Here is an 18391-nt window from a genome sequence, read left to right on the forward strand (position 1 = left end):
GTTTACAACTGGTAATGACGTAGATATAACCTTGTTGTTTCCAAAATACAGGGGTGGGCAAAGTAGGTAAACAGTTGCATTGTGACATTTTCTAAATTAATAAAGCTACTGTCATAATCATAAGGTACATGTCAATTTCTATATGAACTATAAACCTACTTTTGCCCACCCTGTATATAGAATTTCTACTCTCAACAAGGCACTTATAGTCATAGCGTAATTTTACTTTCCCCCAACAAAAATAATTTACCACTTACCCTCCTAAGTCATTGAAAGCCATGCTGAATAGTCCACAAGAGAATGTGGGTCCTTAGGTCTTTCACCTACCAGCTGCGCCCTGTGTCTCTCATCCCCGAATGAACACTGAACTCACAGGGCTGATGAGAGGGTTAAATGAGGTAATAGTTGTGAACTACTTGGAACAGTGCCTAACATACAGATGTTTTATTACTACTCAGTAAACATTAAGGAAAGAAAAAAAAGAGAGAGGAAAAAACAATCCAGGGATGATGTTATTAAAATCAGAGTTTATCTGTAACTAGTAAGCTCTTATTGCTTGAGGCATTGATTTCTCTTCTGTTGTCCAAAAGTTAGTCGGAAAGCTCATCCCAGAAGCAGCCTCGTCTGCGCTTCAGTCACGTTCTGTTAATAGGTACCGAGAAAAACTATGGTGGACTATGAATCATGAAAACACAGCTTGTGTTTAGGAAATATCCATGTTGAGGAAACATTGGTATATGTCAAATATTTTGAGGCAAACAAACAAAATTACATGTTAAAGTGGCGGCCTGAAAGAATATGGTCCTTTTTCACATATAACTGAATATGCACTATCATTGGTCATAGGAATAATCATGCTTACTGTTCTATGAAAATGTCTTCTGGTAAATTTTTAGCCCCCCACCACCATGCTAATAATCTTTGAATATGCTTCAGAAAAGAGAGGAAAAAATAGACTTCAGTGAATTGAGAATGATCACTTATTAAGCACTTATTATTTGCTTTACCCAGTCATAAGCACTTTAGGTGCATGACTTGATGTAATCTTAATAATGCTGAGGTAGATATTATTGGATTCATTTTTTCCATGGGGCTTAGAGATGATACCAAGATCATATGTCTAAAGATTTGCAGAGCTAAGATTTAAAGCCAGACCAAACCTTGATATTTGACTACTATGTCATATGTTTCCTACTGGCAATTAGTTATAAAGCTATTAGTATTTCAATACTAATTATAAACAATTTTTCACTTGGAAAAGATGAAATTTCCTTACATCTATGTGATATACTTTGATTACTAGTTTTTTAAAAAACTTCATGAGAAGATAGGTACATAAAAACTGAAGATATTTCCAAAATTACACAAAAGTGAATAACAAAAAGTTTGATGATGACTGTATGGATTAATACTTACATTGGTAGCTACTGTGTTAAATCAAGGATTTTATGGATTTATTTTTTTAATTTATTTTGTTACAAGTTGGAAATGACCCTTAGGAGAAGAGTTACATATTAGAAGAACATTTGCAAAAACAAATCGAAGCCCACTTTCATAGTAGCTATTTGCAATGACATTCATAAGCACTAATTTTAAAAGTTGATTAGCTATATTTAAATCATTAACAGGATACATACTCCTTTTGTTTAGTCAAATGATAGACACAAATAGAAAGTTAGCAATATTCCCTCACACTTCCACTCTTTTCCACTGACTAAATAATTTTGGTATGTATCTTACAACATATTCTCTACATTTATATTAAAATATACATATATACAGACTATATATAAAGATAAGTTGCATTTCAAAATGTTTCACATTATTCTGCTACTGCATTTTTAATTTTATTTTCATATAATTTAGATGGTTCTCTAAGACAGTAGTTTAAATCTTAATCAGTGATTCAACACCTACTACCAATTATTGTCAGATCCCCACCTCCAGAGATTCCAGTTTAATTGGCCTGGGTGGGGCCTTGGCATCAAGCTCCCAGTTGACTCTGATGTGTAGCTGGTTAAAACCACTGATTTAAGCAATCCAAACAGGCTGCAAGTGCCAGCCCTCTCTGCCTGAATTGTTTAGTCTGTGTCACCCCAGGAAGGCCCTTCACTAGGAAGACAGCATGGGTGCTGGTTGGGGAGACTCTGGGAGGCCCACTTAAATTCTAAGTCTCTTCAAGAAGACTGGCTTCATAGGATATTTGTTTTCTCTTAAATCATGTTAGGGATAGTCACATGACTGCTAAAAGTGTAACCGGGGCCAGGAATGTCAGAGGCCATGTAAATGACAGTCTGCTGTGGGAAACTGGTTTTATTCCCTGAACTGACTAAACTCCATGATTTGCCCTTGCCTGCAGAAAGACTTTCCAAGTTGGCCATCACAGGAAGCCACACCCAGAACTTGTTCCTCTCTGTCTGGCGGAGGCAACTTTTCCCTGGCTGAAGAAACTTGTTTGGCCTCTCCAGCCTGCACTGGGAGAGTCTGCAAGTTAGCACCATGCGTCTGTCTTGGTGAGCGCTTCACTGCTAGTGAAAGATGCGCATGATCATTTAGTTTTCGTCACTCTCGCTACATATTTGAGAGCCTGTAAGATGGAGGCACAAAACAGTCATGGAGGGTTTTGCTCCTCTTTTTATTTTGTGTCTGTGGGATAAAACAACTGGCAGCCAGTGCGTATGGAGGCTTTGGTCTGAATTGCCACCACTGGTTCTGACTTCAACAAATGCCCTTTCCCTTTCTCAAAGCACTTAGTTGGTCAGAAGTTTTGAGAGGCCAGGCAGGTATTTGGAATTCACTTTTCTTTTAGGAGTAACTCTTTTTTCTTTTTTTAAGCTGTTAGTTTTAAGCTAACAGAGCCTGGCAGGTATATAGACAAAGCTACATTATACTTAATGAGAAAGGGCAGAAATGAATGGTCAAGGAGTGAGGAAAAAAAAAATCAGAATTGAGGTATTTTTCTCAGTTTATTTTCTAGTTCTAAAACAACAACATTAAATGTTTACACTCCCCAAAAAATGACTGTCAAGTGTTTCAAGTCTTTGTAAATGCATGAACTGTTAAACAGAATTTCAGCAAAACAAGAATGAACCAAACCGTCAACCTCTGGCAATCTGCACTGTAATGTTAAAGTCAAATGTGGAACTGCAAGGCTCTGGGCCACGGCGGGTGGGGGTGGGGTGTAGGAGAGCATCTTTGCTGGGGAGGCAGGCAGTCTGGTCCGACATCCACCTGGAGCTGGCCCCCCACCACCGCCCTAGCCAGGCTCCTCCCTCTAACGTCACGGGAGGAAGGGCGGCGGGCAATTGGCTGAAGCTCAGGCTGCTCCCGAGCCTGGAGGGGAGGGAGGAGTGGGAAAGGGAAGGGGAGGAGGTCCCCGGCTCTGCAAGGCTGGGCTCTAGCTCTGGCAGCTGAGTTTGGGAGCTGTCTGGGAAGTGATTTTTTTTTTTTTTTAAATTCCCAAAGCAAATGGCTGGCGTAGAAGCGTGACCCGTCTGCACTCTTCGGATCTGTGCTTGGTTCTTCTCTTACACCCTGGGACTCGCGATCGTCATGCTGTGATGTGTGCCAAGGGAGGAATTGGTAAGGCTGTAGAGCGAACCCCTTTGGCTGTTCCCTGCCTTCTGTTTCCCTCTCCACCACGTTAATTTTGTCTCTCTCTCTTCCCCTCTTCCTCCTCCCGCCCCCCAATGGTTGTGTTCAGGTTTGACGAAGTGCCTCAAAACTAGAGTTTAGGGCGGTTGAATTGTTTTGTTTTGTTTTGTTTTGTTTTGTTTTGTTTTGTTTTGTTTTTAATGAGAAGCACACCATTTTCAGTCACTTGGTTTCGAAAGAGAATTATTTTATCTATTCGAATGCTGGATTTTGTGAAAAAGTAAATTATGTATGTGTGCGTACGCACACACACACACATCCACATACCCACACCCTTACACACCTACCTTTGTCATCTCATTTTGAAACCCAGCATTTTAAAGCAATTTTGGCTTCGTCTCAAAAGTAATGAAGAGGATGGGGGTAGATAAAACACGGGTAGGTTCCTTACGGGAAAAAAATGTGTTTGTGTTGGAGCTTGCTCAGAAATAGTTTTTAAGGGAGGGCTGCGAAACAAAGCCTCCACTCTTCCCAGCAAACACTAACTTTGCAAAACTTAATTGTTGTTTGGGGCATCCGTCATTTTAAATGATGAACACACAATCACACTCTGCTAAGTACAGCAGAGAGACACCCTCCAGTGCGGAGGGTTGGACTCCCTGTGCCTTTAGAAAAGGATGTAAACTACTCTTTATCACAAGGGCATGTTAACATAGGTATTTAGAATGTTACCTAAATAAGAGCAAAGTTTCTTCTTGCTTCTTTTCACCTGGTTCTTTGCAAGGAGAAAAACAATTCTATAGTCTGAGAGCAAGCCTGACTAAAATCAGCCTTGAAAAGTGGGCCCACAAAGATTGACTCCTTATCCACCAATATGTACCATACACTGTATCAGAAAAGTTAACTCCAGATTAGATCATTATTTTTAAATTGGACTAGGTCACATTTCTATGAAAAATACCACCATAAAAAAAGTTTGTTGACTTTTTAAGAGCAAATGTGTAACACATAATCATCATAACAGAGTAAACTCATTCATTGCTCTGGTGTGAGCCCCCACAACAATCTACCTGGAAAGTTAGTGTCTGGATATTCTGGACATTTCTGTTCTCATTACAAACACATATTACATGCCTACATGGAGGTAGTTTGTGAAAGAATTTCGATCTGAAGTGAACCAAAGGATATAACATAGAAAATCTCATGTATGCACCCTCAGAAAAACATAATTTAAGGACTGAGAGACTGATTTCCTGTAACTGTATGGTTTACAGAAAACTGATAATATTGGAAATTTCTTAAAGTTCCTTGACAGTTTTGCTCATAAGGCATAAGATTATAAGCCTCTCTTTCCAGAAACATGAACAAGAGATGACCCAGGTTGGGGATGGTCTCCCAAAATGGTCTAAATTGAGCCGTTATTTGTATGAGGAATTTTCAACACTGGTTTCTGTTAGTTTTGATTTTAACAGACTCTAACCAAACTCTCCCTACTTTCTGTTCCCTGCCCATTAACACGACCTACCCCAGACCCTCAGCAGATTCGCCTGTAGCTTGCTACAGGTATGTGTTACAAATTGCAATTCCTCTGCTAACGCCCATTACACTCATCTTTTTGTTGTTGTTTTTTTTCTGACGGTTTTGAGTGTGCCTCTTTATTTAGGTCAACACTATAAAGGTTGCCCCCACTATCCAAAAGTAAAATATTCCTATGAAATCTTTCACAAGCCGAAATGGCATAAAACAAAGAAGCACTTAACATTGATTTACATGAGAAAAAAATCCAAACGTTGCCAGATTTTAAAAAATAACTTACCAAATCATATCAAATACTTTTAATTACGTCCAGTTTTACATTCAGTGTAACACCCTTACAAGCACTCAGGATTTTCTGATACATTAGAACACATCTTGCTAATAGATGCACAGTATAAATCAAAATAAAGCGCAGATACCCGCAGACACAGTTCAAAGCTCTGGTAGCTTCATGCTGACTGCGGTTCCCAGGGAGGGGGCTGGTGGGGCCACTCTCACTGCTTGTGGTGCCACTCACTGATTCTGCAATGGGTATTTTCCTTTTTCTCCTTTTTTTTTGGTAAAAGTCAAGGTCCTCTTTGATTTCACTTAACAAAAACAAGCACTAATGTAGGCGTTTTGTAAAAACGAGTGGTATAACCCAAACTTTTGAAAAGCTGGGGATATCTGCATATATTGGAAAACAGCAACATTCAGAAGTTTTAGGGGGTTTAAATAATAATAGTGCAAGTGTTACTTTAACATTTGTTAGATGTACGAAGAAGAGAGTCTAGGCAGACTAAAACAGGATGTCAGGAATGTTTGACATTTGCACAGCCAGAACTCAATGCCTTTGAATACAATTACTTAGTGACTAAATAGAAATTGAATAAGATGTCATTTATTTTTATAAGTGATAAATGAAGTTAAAAAAGTAAAATGAAGGAAATGCTCAGTATTTGATTATCATTTATGATAGAACAGAGATGACTCATTGTTAAATCAATTTTAAAAATTAAGAGGTAAAAAGAGACCACATATTCAGTCCTTCATTGGAAGTCTTACTGCCTGATCTAGTTGAAAATACTTTTTCTTAATGAAGGAAAATCGATGCAAATGCTACAAGCAAGATCACATAGGGATCATTAAAACCCACTGCATTGGTGAAGATGAATGTAATAGCTTGTGTCAGTGCTTGAAACAAAGGGACTGGATGTATCAAGCCTTGGGACAACTTCTGCGTGAGGGTTTCCTGGGCAGTAGTGTCAGCAGCTGCGCAGCTTTCCTGGTCGCTCAGAAGAGGTCTGTCGTGAGTGTCTTCTGTTGGAAACATTATTCCCTTCCGCTTATCTTAGATGGATTTATGTAACTTCAGAAATTATCTTATCTCTAGAAACAAAACTTGCCATGAAACTAGTGTCCCTGGTGGAGTGAGAAGTAGCAGTGGTACTATTTTCATACGAGTTGTGGCCTTAATGGAATCTCTTTTATGAAGTTCTGTGAAGAGTATATTCATACAATTATTTGAGGTAATAACATGGAATTATGTACTAAAACTTGTAAATATTCATAGCCTTTGACTCAATCCTTGGTCTAGAAATATACCCTAAGGAAATCATCTGAATTCCGTAAGAAGACTTATAAATGTGTTCATTATGGTGTTGTCTGTGATATGGAAAAAAACCCTTAGAAACAAAATTAATCCCACATTAGCAAACTTTTAAAGTAAATTCATGTACTCTATATCTGTATTGATACAATTCAGTTTCCAAAATATTTTTTTAAAAATTTTATGATTTAAAAAGATTCTTACAATGTATTGAGTGAAAAGAGCAAGATTTAATACCACATTATTTTGAATATGTAGAATATAATTTTGAAATATAAATACATATAAAATATCACTCACTGAAATATTTATTAAGCTCTTACTGTATATCAGGTATTTTCTGAATTGATGAATGTTTAACAGCATTGAACGAGACTTGCACTCTCATTTACATACAAGTTCCTGTTTGTGTCGATGGATAGAACCACAGATACATCACAGACAAAAAAAAAACTGGACTTCTAGCTGGTACAGTTACAGCTTTTTATTGTCTATATTTCCACGATAGTTCCAAATCTTCTATAGCAACTATTACTTTTTATAATCACAAAGATACCATTTTGAAAAAATATCATAGAAAAATACTATAACCAAAATTGAAAGACCAACTCTAAGCTCCGTATTTTATATGCCAATATGCCCTTTACAAAAGGTATTTATAAAAAGCAGTGAGAGATTGGTCGACACCCCTTTAGGAAATGATCCACAATGAAAAATAGCCATAAGTGGGCAACTGACAAAGGAAAATCAATTTTGACTTTTCTAAGGCTTCAGGGAGAGGGCTGTTCACCTCCCCGTAAGGGAAAGTATTCAGCACAGAAATGCATCACTGTGTTTCCATCCATCACATGAACGAACATGGAAAGCAGCTCAAAATGTGTGAGGTTGTTGGGAAGACTATTTAATAACATGGAAAAATGTTCACGATATGAGGAATGAAAACACTATGTTACAAAGTGATGTCCTATCTTTGAAAAAATTCCAATGATTATGTACAGACACTACTACTTTATTGGTGGAGAATAAACCAAATGTTAATAGTACTTATGATCGGGTGGTGGGATTATATATGATTCCTGTTTTTCTCATGATATTACTCTGTAGCTTTTTAAATTTCTACAGTAAATATATTTTAGTTATCAGGAAAAAAATTCACTATCCCCATAATTTTTCCTCGAATGAAGGGCGCGTGGGCAGTATTACCTCTCCCCTCTTTCGCAGATCCACCACAGTCTCCTGTGTATAATTAATTCCGTGTCGGGGGTCATTGTTTCCGAATTATATTTGCTGGTGAGAACATTTGCTTTATAACGGAAATCACCAGCTACAAGTTATTCCAGTCACATTCACTCTTCGGCCTCCTACTGTTTTCTGAAATAATAAGCAGTGTGGGACTGATTTGCGCTTTATTCCTTTACATTTCCTGTTGATCACATCTGCCAAAGACTCCTGCTGATAGACCTTAATTAAATATTCCTTCATTTATTTTTCTAAAATCTGCTTATTCCATGTAAAGCCTTTCTAAACGGGGAAGATGAGTACATCTACATTTCCATTAGAAAAACAAACTAACAAAATTAAACTCTGTGTAGGATAGGTCATAAAAAAATCATAGTATCCTGGTTATGAGAAGGAAGGTGAAAACCATTGTAAATTATTCAAACATGCTGTAAAGTCTTTCTTTAATTTACAGTGCTCATAATTATTTAGCACTATTTTTAAACATTCTCATTACCCTTACGACTATAATAATATGTTGAAGGTTATAGTTAAAAATACTAATTATAATATCCTTTCTTCTTCACTGCAGTCTTTTCCTAAAGAAGTGTTCTCAGGCGTTTCATTACAAAGATGCTCTGTTGATCTCTGATGCCCCTCAGCCAACAAATCAGCATTCCTACCTCGCCGTATTAGAAAAATGCCTGAATATGAAGCATTATTCTACTTTTAGATTCCTAAACCAAGGACTGAGAGAAAATTATCTACTTTTAACGGGGCAAGGAAATTTTGAAATGTCATTCCTAACTTTGAGTCCCGTATTGGCTTTCCTTTCCCAAAATGTCACATTTCATTGGAGCCATGCTAGCGCAAAAGAGGGCATGTGGTGGCCCCAGTGCCCAGTGTGTCACATAGTTTTAGCCTCTTTTTCCTCTGACTTATCTTTGTCATCTCTAACAACGCCTAGAATATATTGTAGTGGGAGCTCAACAAACATTAGTTGCGAGAATGAAGTTATTGAGCACTTACAGTGTGTTAGGCACAGTGCAATATTTGATAAACCTCTTTACAAAACTGTGAGGTGGGTGATGTGATGTCCAGTTGCAGATGTGGAAACTGAGGCTTAGAGAAGCTAAGAGTTTGTGCTAAGTGGACAACTGTGAATCTGACTGAGCATCAGTATCACTTGAACTTGTTAAAGCTTGTGATCTTCTATTGCAGATACATTTGTTGTTGCTTTGAAAACAACTGATGGTATTATAGCTTCTTATTCAAAATGAATGTGTTTTGGAGAGTGGGTAGCATTGAATAACTAATGGAATTGACCATTTATCATAGATCTATTTTATAATTTCATCAAACACCATTAACTCCTTTTTAATACAGTTTACAGCTTTCTCCTGTCCCTTGTTTGTGTTTATGTACTGCACTTAGTATTACTTAATCTACAGGTTTTGGTGCAATTTAAATATGTGTGTCAAGACAGTTTAAGTAATTGACATATATACTCTATGCTTTCAGTACATTAAGTCATGAGATGAATTAATAGCTATTATAAAATAGTACTCTTCTATGGAATAGTTTTAACATATTTTAAGTCACCCAAATGTTTCCAGAAGTGAATATTTACATAGTCTTTAGAAATTTACAAACCTCGCATCCATTTTACAGAAATATCCTTTTTATAGATCAAGTAAAGTAAACCCATCTCCATCATATATCCAGCAATGAATGCCATGTACTTTAAAGAAAAGACATAGGATTTGAAATTTTAGACTTTGATATATTTGATTCATATATGTAGCTCAGGTTAGTAACCTGCAAGAGACCTTTACAAAACATTTGATGTAGTCTATTGATTTAACCTTTATTTTTATAAATATATATCACCATTCAGCAGCTAAATTTTTTCCATTTTGCTACAAATAATTTCACTTCCTATTTAGTTATTTTTATTTTATCATTCCTCATTCTTTTAAGCATGTTATTGTTGTTGTTGTTGTTGAAAAATTTCTGTGGTTACTCATCCAGAAAATAATTGCTCTATTTTAAAGCAGTTTCACTAATTATTAAAACAATTGTATGTTGTTATATCCATTGGGAGGGCAATGATTAGTTGCATAAAAGCAATATTTAGTGAGAATGAATTTATGGAGAAAATATATTTAGAAATTAAACATAAGTCTTCCCAGAGTACGTTTAGGTTCCCAGGTCAATGGTTTCAAAGAGTGCCCACAGACCAAGAGCATCAGCATCCCTTGAACTTGTTAGACATGCAAGTTCTTAGACCTCGATGCAGACCTGTTGAATCAGAAACTGGTGTGTGTGTTTGTGTGTGTGAGTAGAGAGGGTGGAATCTGTGTTTTCACCAGCTTGCCAGGGGATTCTGACCTGTGCTAGTTTGAGAATATAGGCGTAGGGTACAGTCCTTGGTAGCAGGCCGTATTCACTGGAGTTTAGTAGGCAGGTGCCTGGTCTACTTTAAAAGGCCTCCAGGGAAGGCACTACCATTGACTTTCCCACGTGCCATTTCAAACACTTCTGTGTTATCACTGTGCTGACATCAGAGGCCTCTAGTTAGAGACACAGACCTTAAAAAAATAGTCCAAAAAGCTAAGGTTTAGTGCTTCAAGATTTGTGTCGGCTAGTTTTATTATGTATGTCCTGGCAACAGAGTATCTTTCAAGACGTCATTAAACTAAACATTTTTGTTAGTGTTTCATAAGGAAAAAAGAGGGGGACCTTTTCCTTATCCTTTGATCTTGGGCATATTTTTGGAGGATGATTAAAGAAAGAAATACGAAGTCTTAAGACTCTCAGCAGAGTCTTGTGCCCAGGGGATCAAGTTTTCTTCTGAGGTCCTGAGTATCTTTGTAGAGGTGGGGAATGATGTACTTAAATCTCTGTAAAGTCCCAGCATGAAAGTGTTTTCATAGTGTGTCTATACACGACTTGGGCTATATTCTTTTCATATACTTTGGATTGAATCGAAGTATATAATTTAGGTAAAATCTCATTTGTTGCTGTTAATTTTATGTGCCACCTCTCTTTATTCTACCTGGTCCACATGGTCATTTCAGAATATTGTATCTTGCATATATTCTCATTAACTCCTCTCAGCAAACCCAAAGAGTAGTTTTTATTTGCTTCCCTGAAGGGGAAGCTGAGAATTATACAAAACCCCATTAGGGACGAATGATTAGAGTCAGAATTTGAACCCATGACTGACTGAAAAGCTCTTCTCTTTCTACTCTGCTACTTATCTCTCTCTTGAACGAATGTGGTGCCTTACTCGAGTCCAGGGTTTTCAGCAGAGAACTGTTGGTGTTTGGGGCCAGATTATTATGTGTTGCGGGGAGCTATCCTGTGCATTATAAGAGCACCCATGGCATCTGTCCATTGGCATTCATGCCCTCAGTTGTGAAAACCAAAAACGTCTCAAGATTCTGCCAAATGTCCCCTGGCCGGGGTGGGGGGGGGGCGGGGGGCAGGGAGCACAATTGTCTCTAGTTGGGGACCATTGATTTAATACAATCTAAGTCCACTGATTTGATATAACCTAAGTCTGAGGACAAATATAATTGTTTTATATGGCAGAGGTAGGCAAAGGCTTTAGGACAACTTGGATTTTAATGGTCAACATGAATTAGACCAAGTAGAATCTCCCCACTCCATCATTTTGCAATACTTTTTTGCACACGTATTGATTGCTTCGCTTTTAAACTCTCAAGATTTTTTTGTTTGTTTGAAGAGTTGTCACAGTCCCAGCATGCATAGTACACCATCATTTGTCTGATTGAACATTAGTTAATTGATTTAAAAATATTCATTGTGTACTTGCCATGTGCTAGGCATTGTCCAGTTACTGGTTAAAACAGTGAACAAGACAGTTTTGTAGGAGAAGCATAAATTAAACAAATAAGTATAGTTCATTCTCCTTTATCTTTCTAATAATCTTTTAAAGCACACCTTTAGAATCAATCTCAGTGTGTTTGCTGTGTTTTACACACATATACCACTTATCATAAAGAACTAGAGTTTGCCGTTCTTCATATGAATAAATAAAGGTAGCAAACCAGGCAATTTGTGTTCTTTCTCAGTTTAAAAAGATATTTTGTCTCCAGTTTTCAAAATGATCACTGATCTGGGGACTAGCTTCCTCTTGGAAATTACTTGTTTAGCTGTTGGTTAGAGTTTTAATGTTCTTAGTGTTTGCTGCTCTGAAAGCTGACCATAAACGTGTCAAAGCCTGCCCTGCAAGGATTAACCTCTGAAGAATTTCAGGTGATAAGGGAGTCTCATGAAGTTCATACCTGAACCCTCTATAGAACTGTGTATTCTCTGAAGACGAGAACCACGGAGTTTGCGTGGGACAATTCCTCATGTTGACTGCAGTTCCTGGAAAAGTGCATGGCTGACACATGGTAGCCTTCTGGTACCTATTTATTAAACACATATGAGGAAAAGAGATCTCTGAACAGTGAAAATAGGTTTTACTAAATAAGTCTTAAGTTTCTGTATCTGCTCCCTGAAGACCCCTGAGGCCATTAGTTAAATTTATTTCTGTTCCTTAAGTATGCTAGGGTGGTTGGAAGTATGAGTTAAGTCTTGATAAAAGCAGGTGTCTGGCAGCCAAGGGAGAGACAAACCTGTAAAATTAGACATGAGCATTGGAAACCAGGAGGGCTTCGACTGCTGGAAGAAGACCTACAGATGTGCTTCTGAAGACCCCGAAGACATCACGTTATAGAGCACTTGGCAGTGATTGGTGCTCAGCACCTTGGTGCTGAATTCTCAGGGAGGAAAACTTATTGAAAATGTTGTGTAAAGTATAAGAAAATTGAGAACACCTATGATGATGATCTCTGTCCTGGATGAAATTGTTTTTTGGTACTTAAAAGGTAAGCCTTAAGTTGTCTGAAAAAAATAAGCTACTCAGAAGAACTTCCGACCACTGAAATAGAAAAGACTGGCTAGTTTTAGAAACAGATTCTACTTGTTTTATTTCCTCTTTTGTGTCTTCCTGTTACAGTCTCGTTAGTGGCCATTTTAGGTTGACAGGCCGTAGATCTTAATATGAACTACAATACTTTAGCATGCATAATAAAAGCTGTAATGGTGTACATTGAAATAACTAAGCATACATCACTTCTAGAGGCAGGGTATGTAAGATTGTCACAGATATTCTGCATGCAGGAGAGGTGTTATTTTATTCATTCATTCATATGTTCATTCCAAAAATACACAGTGAAAGTCTACTCCGTGCCTAATACCTACTGTTTTAAGCCTAGGCTGTATCAGCGAACAAAAAAGATCAACATTCCTCCACTAATGGAGGGGGTAGACAACAACCGAAATACAAAAATAAGTATATGTTATCAGCAAGTGATGTGAGTTCTATGAAAAAGAGAACCGGGAAGGGAAGTTGGAGTTGCTGAGACGCGGCCGTGTCGGAGTGGAGTGAAGGAAGGGAAGGGTCGGGTCATAGGTTAAGAGGACATTGGGAGGCAGATAGTAAGGCACTGGTGGCTGTTATTATAATTAAGATAAGAGCCTTTAGAGAGTTTTACATTGTGGAAATGTCAGATCTAAGTTACCTAAGTTTTAACAGGACCAGGTGATAGTATTGGGTAGGTGATGGATGCCAAGTCATGAGATTCTGGATATATTTTAAAGGTAGGGGGCCAAAAGAATTTGACCCCCCTACCCAGAATTTACCCAGAATCTGGATATATTTTATCGATCCAGACTGGCTGTGTGTGGGTTTTGAGAGAAGACAGGACCCCACTATGACTCAAAGCCTTTGGGGCTGATCATCTAGCGCTGCCATCAACTGCCAGGGCTAATCCGGGGGGGAAGGGGGTTCTGGGGGGAGTGCCAGCAGCTCAGTGTTTCACGTGCTACCCTTTGGAGATGGGCTGTGTAGTGGGCCGTCAGATGTGCGAGTCTGGAGTTTGGGGAAGAGGTGTGAGCTGGAGGAGAGATATGTGGTGGGAACCTGTACAAGTTCTCTTTTGATGGTTTTAGTTTTCTCAGTAAAATAGAGACAAGATCATGAGCAGGAAGAAAGTTGGGAGGGAGACACGAAGTTAGAGGAGAAGGCGTGAAGCAGTTGCCTATTACAATGGGGAAGCAAAGAGCCTGGAAAGTCTGTGATTAAAGTTGACATGTGTGGCCAACTTGTAGTTCGTGGTCAGTGATTTAAAGTGACACTACTCAGGCACTTTATGTGTTTTGCTGTAGGTGCTTTCAATCTACAGGTATTGGAAAAGAGTATATAGGGACTTGATATAACTGATTTGAATATAACTAGGGTAGGGCTTTACCAAGAAAGAAGTGAGAGAGGACCTAAGGGGCAGAAAGAATATACAAAGAAGTGATAACAGTGTAGACCATAAAATTTAAAATATGTGAGCAGGAAGGGGGGCCATGCAAGAAGGAGGGGCAGCGAAGATGATGGGTCAGTTGCTTACTGGTCCCTGTGGGGTCAGATGATATTAAAGTCAGGCTGAAAGTGGGTCATTTATCTAAAAGTACATTTTATATGCTTTTAAATGACTTTTTAATACTTTTTGATATACTTTTATATATTGAATTATACTTCAAATACATATAAAGAACTTTCTATTGAATGGATCTGACGCCTGTTTTAAAATTAAATAAATGCATATATTTGAATTAGTTCATTTTCATTTTTCAAATGAGATATGCCTTTAACATTTTCCCCCTCCATGACTTTACTTTAAATCTTTTGTACTAGTCCTGTTCTTTCTCCCAACCCTCACATTCCAGTGAGAGGCTGCCAGAAGCTGTGTGCCTCCTACCACCTTATCGCTGGAGGGTTTCTGCTCTGTGTCAGAGCCTTCTGCCGGCTGCAGAGGCTCTCACTCCATGCCTCACTCCAGAGGCATCTGGGATTGGGCAACCATTCGCCAGGCTGAGTCACTTGGGTGAGTTTCTCAGTCACTCTGAGCCTCTGTTGGTTTTTTTTTTTACATCCTTAAATGGGGATAAAAATATATACTTTGTTGTCAGGATGAAAGTTAATCTATATTTATCCCCAGCACAAAACTTGGCATGTTTTTTTAATGGCAGCTATTATTATGATCTTAGGTTTATTGAATTAATAACTGTATTAGAGTTGAATAACTGAATCTCAGAAGCAGGCTATTCCATCATTTCAGTAAAGTAGTTTTTAGAGTATGTAGGATTACCAGTGTCAGAACATATTAAAAATTGCTATCATTGAAATTTTAATATGTGTTCATATATTTTCAGCATTAAGTATAGAATATGATATAGTGGTAACTTACCATATTGGTGACATTTCTTTTTTAGTTTCCAATAACGTGGAAAGACGCATACCACTGTAACTTTTTTTCCTGTCTTTTTGCTAGCTTAAACCAGTTTTGAGCCAAACAAGCATTAGCAAAAGGTAACTCAGTTAGAGGTGTGGTGCCTTCAAGAAAAAACTGAGATGTATTGAAGAAGAGAGATAATAAAGCTTCAGTGTCAGTATGAACGAATAGATAAATACTTAATTCTCACACAAGAAAACTGAAGAATCTCTTTATGTTTAATGTACTTGGAAACATTAAGAATGGGTCATTTTCCCTGGCTGGTACGGATTCGTTGGTTATAACCAAATAAATGGTGGCAGATTCATTCCTGTTTGGGCTGCATACCTGGGCTGCGGGTTTCGTCCCCTGACTGGGTGCGAAGGATCCCTGGTCAGGTCACATACATCCCCAGTCCACGTGCGGATGCTGAACAGTCCGCAGGTAGGGGAGGCAACCAGTGGATGCTTCTCTCTGGCATGGATGTTTCTCCTTCTCCCTTCCTCTCTAAAAACGCAATGAAAAATTGTCCTCAGGTGAGGGTTTTAAAAAACAGGATGGGTAACTTTTCCCAGTAGAAAGCAATGCATTGAGATACCACAGTCATATTTTATGCCTCTGTTTTCCTTCAAAATAAATGTGTTGTATTTGAAAATTCTAAATGGGACTCTTCATCAGCTGTGGATGGTGTCTTCCCTCAGTCTGAGTTAGCGGCTGCTTCTATGATGCAGAACAGTGTCTTTGGTTTCTGTTTCCCCAGCATCGACCGCAGTATTTGGTTTTCAGGTCTTCTTGTTGAATGAATTGGGACTGAGTGAGCTTGGTGTGAGCACTCTTTTCTAAAGATGCATAAGTGCTTGATTAGAGTTGACCTTTTCCCATTAGCACTCTAAAAATGACGTAGCTATCAACAAGAATTCTTTGTTAGTAGTAAAAGTGAAAGATACTATGACTTAGTTTTTTATATACCAACGTAGTACTTCTTCCCATGATAATCATCAGTTATCAAAACTAATTACTTTAATGTTTTTGGTGATATACACCCTTGCCTGGCCTCTTGTATACATCTAAGATACAGAATATGTACTTACACTGGGGATTCCATTCAAGAAGTCTGATTAAGAGGAAGTGTTAAATAGTACACAGAGCTCCACGATGACTTCATGTGGCAAATCTGATTCCTCCCACACAATGGAGATCAGTGAGAATATGTGACTGTATTGTTCAGCATCCTGTTTTCCCACCATATGAATTGACCCTTGGCATCAGCAAAGCCCATATTACATATACCTATAACTGTTTATCTTCTTTTCCAAAGATTATGTGGGATAAAGAAAAACACTTTTTCTTTTTATAGATATCAGGATAACAATTACTAAGGGAGCCATGCTAACATGTCACCTTGGCAACTGATGCAATAAAGAAACCAGCGAAGATATCAAATAATCTTACTGCCACCTTACTGCTTATTACCTGTCAGATAAGGAGTCGGTTTCCTTGGGGTAAGAAGCTGCTTACAGACAGAGTTGGACAGGTAGGTCAGAGGTGGCCGAGATTGGAACAAGCCTGAGTTCTGTCTGGGCTCACTGTATTTCAGAGAGGGGTACCCTCTCGGTGACAGATGGGTTTAGAAGACTTTCATATCTTGACTCTACTGTGAAAATTTTCCCGTCTAATAACTATAATATTTCTTTCCATTTTTTTTTATTGACCCTGTTAGGTCAGTTTGCTTTCTTCCAAGGTTTGGGGCATACAAGAGCTTTGTTATCTTGTTAGTGATTTCTCATCTTGGTTGAGAAGAAGGTTGTAAGTCTGTCAAGGCTGGGACTCATTGTCCTCCCTTGCCTAACTTTTGGAAATGTTGGTTGAAACTGATTGTAACTGTATTAAATCTGCAGGAAGAATCAGTCCTCAAGGCCTCAATACCTACCGCTGGGGATTTTTGTGTATAAACTCTATTTTCGCTATTGTAGTTAGTTCCAGCCTTAGGTGAGAGGGTCTGCTTGTATCGGCTGTGAAGCCATTGGTGCATAGCTTTGGTCTACACACTCAAAGGAGATGGGACCGCCCAGTAACTAGTCTAATCAACTCCTTATTCCTAATTTCAATTTTATGTACTGAAATAAATTAACTTAGCACAGAGTCATGGTTCTCAGAGTGTGTTCCAAGGACCAGCTTGAGCATCATCTGGAAACTTACTAGAAATGCGGGTTCTTGAGCCCCACCCCAGACCTGCTGAATCAGAAATGTGGGGGCGTGTGCTGTGCCTCAGCACACTCTGATCCATCCTGGACTTCTACGGTCACGAACACAAAGCCTCTTCAAATCACTATACATAAGAATGGTTTCTCCTTTAGACAAGTGAGCTTATGTATATATTTCAAGTTGTTTGTTGGCTGGTGATGACCTCAGAGATTTTTAAATACTAACTGGGCCTAAGGGAATTCATTACCCTGTATTTACCTTTGATAATCTGGCCTGCTACAAAATTTCCATTAAGCGTTTGGCAAGGGAAACAGGGTTTTTGAACACTGTCTGCTTTCAAATACATTTGTATACAAGAAGGAACATGGTATCTGTTATTAATATTTTAGGTACACTCTATTATTGAAGGATGGTAGTTTTTAATATCTTCTAGAAAACTATACTATAATTAGAAATAATCTAGTTTAAATGAACATCTATATTGGTTTATTTTAAATTTTATATGTATTAGTGGAATTGTATAGTTGGAAAGGCATGGCTTTGGAGTCAAATAATTGCGTGCCTTGAGTTATAAAACCTCTTTGACTTTTTGTTTCTTCCTCTGAAACTTGGAAGTGAAACTTTGTACCAAGTTGTGAATGACATGTGAAACGTATTTTGTAAGCAGTAATCATTAGAGAAGTGTATTATTACATACTTATTTTCTAAGCAATGTTTAGTTTATATTTCTTTATTTCTGATATTAATTGATCTTACCCTAAAAGTGATAGCTTATAGATTTTCGAACTTTAATTACAGGGTTTTTTCAGCTTTTGTGAGGGAATAGAGTACTGGATCATGTGGCATCGTGCACACCTAATGCTTAGGGTAGCATTAGCCTAGCATTAGATTTTTCATAGCTACTAATTATAAC

At 38.1% G+C, this 18391-nt stretch overlaps 1 protein-coding gene across 1 annotated transcript in view; it reads left to right on the forward strand.

Annotated features, from left to right (window-relative positions):
- The first annotated feature begins 3300 nt into the window (after positions 1-3300).
- ATP10D (ATPase phospholipid transporting 10D (putative)) overlaps positions 3301-18391 on the forward strand; it is a 78432-nt gene continuing 63341 nt past the window's right edge. The window contains exon 1 of the mRNA XM_045834374.1: positions 3301-3582. The gene's annotated coding sequence lies outside the window, so the exon portion shown is untranslated. The remainder of the gene's footprint in view (positions 3583-18391) is intronic.

Source organism: Phyllostomus hastatus, unplaced genomic scaffold (genome assembly GCF_019186645.2).
Source record: "Phyllostomus hastatus isolate PE091 unplaced genomic scaffold, TTU_PhHast_1.1 phas_contig_196, whole genome shotgun sequence".
Classification (NCBI taxonomy): domain Eukaryota; kingdom Metazoa; phylum Chordata; class Mammalia; order Chiroptera; family Phyllostomidae; genus Phyllostomus; species Phyllostomus hastatus.